The following is a 6,078-nucleotide window of genomic DNA, read 5'->3' on the forward strand; positions in this document are numbered from 1 at the left end:
GTCAGTTGCTTCATTTGCTATTATTTTCTCCCATTCTGAAGGCTGCCTTTTCACCTTGCTAATAGTTTCCTTAGTTGTGCAGAAGCTTTTAAGTTTAATTAGGTCCCATTTGTTTATTTTTGCTTTTATTTCCAATATTCTGGGAGGTGGGTCATAGAGGATCCTGCTGTGATGTATGTCGGAGAGTGTTTTGCCTATGTTCTCCTCTAGGAGTTTTATAGTTTCTGGTCTTACGTTTAGATCTTTAATCCATTTTGAGTTTATTTTTGTGTATGGTGTTAGAAAGTGTTCTAGTTTCATTCTTTTACAAGTGGTTGACCAGTTTTCCCAGCACCACTTGTTAAAGAGATTGTCTTTAATCCATTGTATATTCTTGCTTCCTTTGTCAAAGATAAGGTGTCCATATGTGCGTGGATTTATCTCTGGGCTTTCTATTTTGTTTCATTGATCAATATTTCTGTTTTTGTGCCAGTACTATACTGTCTTGATAACTGTGGCTTTGTAGTAGAGCCTGAATTCAGGTAGGTTGATTCCTCCAGTTCCATTCTTCTTTCTCAAGATAGCTTTGGCTATTCGAGGTTTTTTGTATTTCCATACAAATTGTGAAATTATTTGTTCTAGCTCTAGAATACCGTTGGTAGCTTGATAGGGATTGCATTGAATCTATAAATTGCTTTGGGTAGTATACTCATTTTCACTATATTGATTCTTCCAATCCATGAACGTGGTATATTTCTCCATCTATTAGTGTCCTCTTTGATTTCTTTCACCAGTGTTCTATAGTTTTCTATATATAGGTCTTTAGTTTCTTTAGGTAGATATATTCCTAAGTATTTTATACTTTCCGTTGCAATGGTGAATGGAATTGTTTCCTTAATTTCTCTTTCTGTTTTCTCAGTGTATAGGAATGCAAGGGATTTTTGTGTGTTGATTTTATATCCTGCAACTTTACTATAATCATTGATTAGTTCTAGTAACTTTCAGGTGGAGTCTTTAGGGTTTTCTATGTAGAGGACCATGTCATCTGCAAACAGTGAGAGTTTTATTTCTTTTCCAACTTGGATTCCTTTTATTTCTTTTTCTGCTCTGATTGCTGTGGCCAAAACTTCCAAAACTCTGTTGAATAGTAATGGTGAAAGTGGGCACCCTTGTCTTGTTCCTGACTTTAGAGGAAATGCTTTTAATTTTTCACCATTGAGGATAATGTTTGCTGTGGGTTTTTCATATATAGCTTTTATTATGTTGAGGTATGTTCCTTCTATTTCTGCATTCTGGAGAGTTTTTATCATAAATGGAAGTTGAATTTTGTCAAAGGCTTTCTCTGCATCTATTGAGATAATCATATGGTTTTTATTTTTCAATTTGTTAGTATGGTATATTGCATTGATTGATTTGCGGATATTGGAAGAATCCTTGCATCCCTGGGATAAAGCCCACTTGGTCATGGTGTATGATCTTTTTAATGTGTTGTTGGATTCTGATTGCTAGAATTTTGTTAAGGATTTTTGCATCTATGTTCATCAGTGATATTGGCCTGTAGTTTTCTTTTTTTGTGGGATCTTTGTCAGGTTTTGGTATTAGGGTGATGGTGGCCTCATAGAATGAGTTTGGAATTTTACCTTCCTCTGCAATTTTCTGGAAGAGTTTGAGCAGGATAGGTGTTAGCTCTTCTCTAAATTTTTGGTAGAATTCAGCTGTGAAGCTGTCTGGACCTGGGCTTTTGTTTGCTGGAAGATTTTTTATTACAGTTTCAATTTCCGTGCTTGTGATGGGTCTGTTAAGATTTTCTGTTTCTTCCTGGTCCAGTTTTGGAAAGTTGTACTTTTCTAAGAATTTGTCCATTTCTTACACGTTGTCCATTTTATTGGCATATAATTGTTGTAGTCTTTTATGATCCTTTGTATTTCTGTGTTGTCTGTTGTGATCTCTCCGTTTTCATTTCTAATTTTATGGATTTGATTTTTCTCCCTTTGTTTCTTGATGAGTCTGGCTAATGGTTTGTCAATTTTATTTATCCTTTCAAAGAACCAGCTTTTGGCTTTGTTGATTTTTGCTATGGTCTCTTTTGTTTCTTTTGCATTTATTTCTGCCCTAATTTTTAAGATTTCTTTCCTTCTACTAACCCTGGGGTTCTTCATTTCTTCCTTTTCTAGTTGCTTTAGGTGTAGAGTTAGGTTATTTATTTGACTTTTTTCTTGTTTCTTGAGGTATGCCTGTACTGCTATGAACTTTCCCCTTAGGACTGCTTTTACAGTGTCCTACAGGTTTTGGTTTGTTGTGTTTTCATTTTCATTCGTTTCTATGCAAATTTTGATTTCTTTTTTGATTTCATCTGTGATTTGTTGGTTATTCAGCAGCATGTTGTTCAGCCTCCATATGTTGGCATTTTTAATAGTTTTTCTCCAGTAATTGAGCTCTAATCTTACTGCATTGTGGTCAGAAAAGATGCTTGGAATCATTTCTATTTTTTTGAATTTACCAAGGCTAGATTTATGGCCCAGGATGTGATCTATCCTGGAGAAGGTTCCATGTGCGCTTGAGAAAAAGGTGAAATTCATTGTTTTGCGATGAAATGTCCTATAGATATTAATTAGGTCTAACTGGTCTATTGTATCGTTTAAAGTTTGTGTTTCCTTGTTAATTTTCTGTTTAGTTGATCTATCCATAGGTGTGAGTGGGGTATTAAAGTCTCCCAATATTATTGTGTTATTTTTAATTTCTCCTTTCATACTTGTTAGCATTTGTCTTGCATATCGTGGTGCTCCCGTGTTGGGTGCATATATATTTATAATTGTTATATCTTCTTCTTGGATTGATCCTTTGATCATTATGTAGTGACCATCTTTGTCTCTTTTCACAGCCTTTGTTTTAAAGTCTATTTTATCTGATATGAGTATTGCTACTCCTGCTTTCTTTTGGTCCCTATTTGCATGGAAAATCTTTTTCCAGCCCTTCACTTTCAGTCTGTATGTGTCCCCAGTTTTGAGGTGGGTCTCTTGTAGACAACATATGTAGGGGTCTTGTTTTTGTATCCATTCAGCCAGTCTTTGTCTTTTGGTTGGGGCATTCAACCCATTTATGTTTAAGGTAATTACTGATAAGTATGATCCCATTGCCATTTACTTTATTGTTTGGGATTCGAATTTATACACTGTTTTTGTGTTTCCTGTCTAGAGAATATCCTTTAGTATTTGTTGGAGAGCTGGTTTGGTGGTGCTGAATTCTCTCAGCTTTTGCTTGTCTGAAAAGTTTTTGATTTCTCCTTCATATTTGAATGAGATCCTTGCTGGGTACAATAATCTGGGCTGTGGGTTATTTTCTTTCATCACTTTAAGTATGTCTTGCCATTCCCTCCTGGCTTGAAGAGTTTCTATTGAAAGATCAGTTGTTATCCTTATGGAAATTCCCTTGTGTTTTATTTGTTGTTTTTCCCTTGCTGCTTTTAATATTTGTTCTTTGTGTTTGATCTTTGTTAACTTGATTAATATGTGTCTTGGGGTGTTTCGCCTTGGGTTTATCCTGTTTGGGACTCTCTGGGTTTCTTGGACTTGAGTGATTATTTCCTTCCCCATTTTAGGGAAGTTTTCAACTATTATCTCCTCAAGTATTTTCTCATGGTCTTTTTTTTTTGTCTTCTTCTTCTTCTGGGATCCCTATGATTCGAATGATGTAGTGTTTAATATTGTCCTGGAGGTCTCTGAGATTGTCCTCATTTCTTTTAATTCGTTTTTCTTTTATCCTCTCTGATTCATTCATTTCTACCATTCTATCTTCTAATTCACTAATCCTATCTTCTGCCTCTGTTATTCTACTATATGTTGCCTCCAGAGTGTTTTTAATTTCATTTATTGCATTATTCATTATATATTGACTCTTTTTTATTTCTTCTAGGTCCTTGTTAAACCTTTCTTGCATCTTCTCAATCCTTGTCTCCAGGCTATTTATCTGTGATTCCATTTTGATTTCAAGATTTTGGATCAATTTCACTATCATTATTTGGAATTCTTTATCAGGTAGATTCCGTATCTCTTCCTCTTTTGTTTGGTTTGGTGGGCATTTATCCTGTTCCTTTATCTGCTGGGTATTCCTCCGTCTCTTCATCTTGTTTAAATTGCTGAGTTTGGGGTGTCCTTTCTGTATTCTGGCAGTTTTCAGAGTTCTCTTTATTGTGGTGTTTTCTCTGTGTGTGTGGGTTTGTACAGGTGGCTTGTCAAGGTTTCCTGGTTAGGGAAGCTTGTGTCAGTGTTCTGGTGGGTGGAGCTGTATTTCTTCTCTCTGGAGTGCAATGAAGTGTCCAGTAATTAGTTATGAGATGTGTATGGTTTGCGGGTGACTTTGGGCAGCCTGTATCTTGGAGCTCAGGGCTGTGTTCCTTTGTTGTTGGAGAATTTGCTTGGTATGTCTTGCCCTGGAACTTGTTGGCCCTTGTGTGGTGCTTGGTTTCAGTGTAGGTATGGAGGTGTTTGATGAGCTCCTGTCAATTAATGTTCCTTGGAGTCAGGACTTCCCTGGAGTCAGGGTTTGGACTTAAGCCTCCTGCTTCCAGTTATCAGTCTTATTTTTACAGTAGTTTCAAAACTTCTCCTTCTATACAGCACCATTGATAAAACATCTACGTTAAAGATGAAAAGTTTCTCCACCATGAGGGTCACCCAGAGAGGTTCACAGCATTACATGGAGAAGAGAAGTGGGAGGAGGGAGTTAGAGGTGACCCGAATGAGATGAGGTGGAATCGATAGAGGAGAGAGTGGGCTAGCCAGTAATCACTTCCTTATGTGCACTCCACAACTGGACTGCTCAGAGATGTTCACGGAGTTATACAGAGAAGAGAAGAAGGAGGAAGGAGACAGAGGTGGCCAGGAGGATAAAAGGGGGGAATGAAAAGGAGGGAGACAGATCTATCCAGTAATCAGTTCCCTAAGTGTTCTCCACCATCTGGAACACACAGAAATTCACAGAGTTGGGTAGAGTAGAGAGGGGTTAGGGAGGAGACACAGGCGACCTGGTGGAGAAAAAGGAGAGTCCAAAGGGAGAGAGAGCAGTCAAGCCAGTAATCTCGTTCCCTAGTGAAAAATGGGTACTGAAGATTGGGTTCTTAAAGATACAAAATTGGTAACAAATACATAAAAGCAGAAATTAAAAATCTAGAGTAGAGTTTGGAATTTCAAAAATACGATGTTAAAGAAAAGAAGAAGGAAAAGAAAGAGAGAAAAAATGAACAAACAAAAACAAACAAGGTCGAGAAAATTATAAAGAAAATATAGGTACAAAATTGATAACTAATACCAAAAAGCAAAAGTTAAAAATCTAGAGTAGAGTTTGCAATTTCAAAAATACAATGTTAAAAAAAAGAAGAAGAATAAGAAAGAGAGAGAGAGAGAGGAAAAAAAAAAAAAAAACCAAAAACAAACAAAGTCGCAAAAATTATAAAGAAAATACAGGTACAAAATTGATAACAAATACCAAAAAACTATAATTAAAAATCTAGAGTGGAGTTTGGAATTTCAGATATACAATGTTATATAAAGGAGAAGAGAAAGAAACAGAGAAAAAAAAAGTCACAGAAATTATAAAAAAAAACTATAGGTACAAAATTGATAACAAATACCAAAAAACTATAATTAAAAATCTAGAGTAGAGTTTGGAATTTCAGATATACAATGTTATATAAAGGAGAAGAGAAAGAAACAGAGAAAAAAAAAGTCACAGAAATTATAAAAAAAAAACTATAGGTACAAAATTGATAACAAATACCAAAAAACTATAATTAAAAATCTAGAGTAGAGTTTGGAATTTCAAAAATACAATGTTAAAGAAAAGAAGAAAAAAAAAAAAACAAGGTCAAAAAATTATAAAAAATGTATATATGAAGTTTGCTTTAAAAAATGGTTTTTTTTTTTTTTTGCAAAGTAATAGGTTATAAAAGTGAAAATTAAAGGAATAATAGAGGACTTAAATTTTTTTTTAAAAATTAAAAGAAAAAAAAAGAAAGAATGATCGTAAAAATAGTAAAAATATATCTAGGACTTTCTCTGGTTTTGTTGTGAGTATTGTGGGTTCAGTTCATTTTTGGCTAGT

The sequence above is a fragment of the Bos indicus genome, chromosome 9 (assembly GCF_029378745.1).
Source record: "Bos indicus isolate NIAB-ARS_2022 breed Sahiwal x Tharparkar chromosome 9, NIAB-ARS_B.indTharparkar_mat_pri_1.0, whole genome shotgun sequence".
In the NCBI taxonomy this organism is placed as follows: domain Eukaryota; kingdom Metazoa; phylum Chordata; class Mammalia; order Artiodactyla; family Bovidae; genus Bos; species Bos indicus.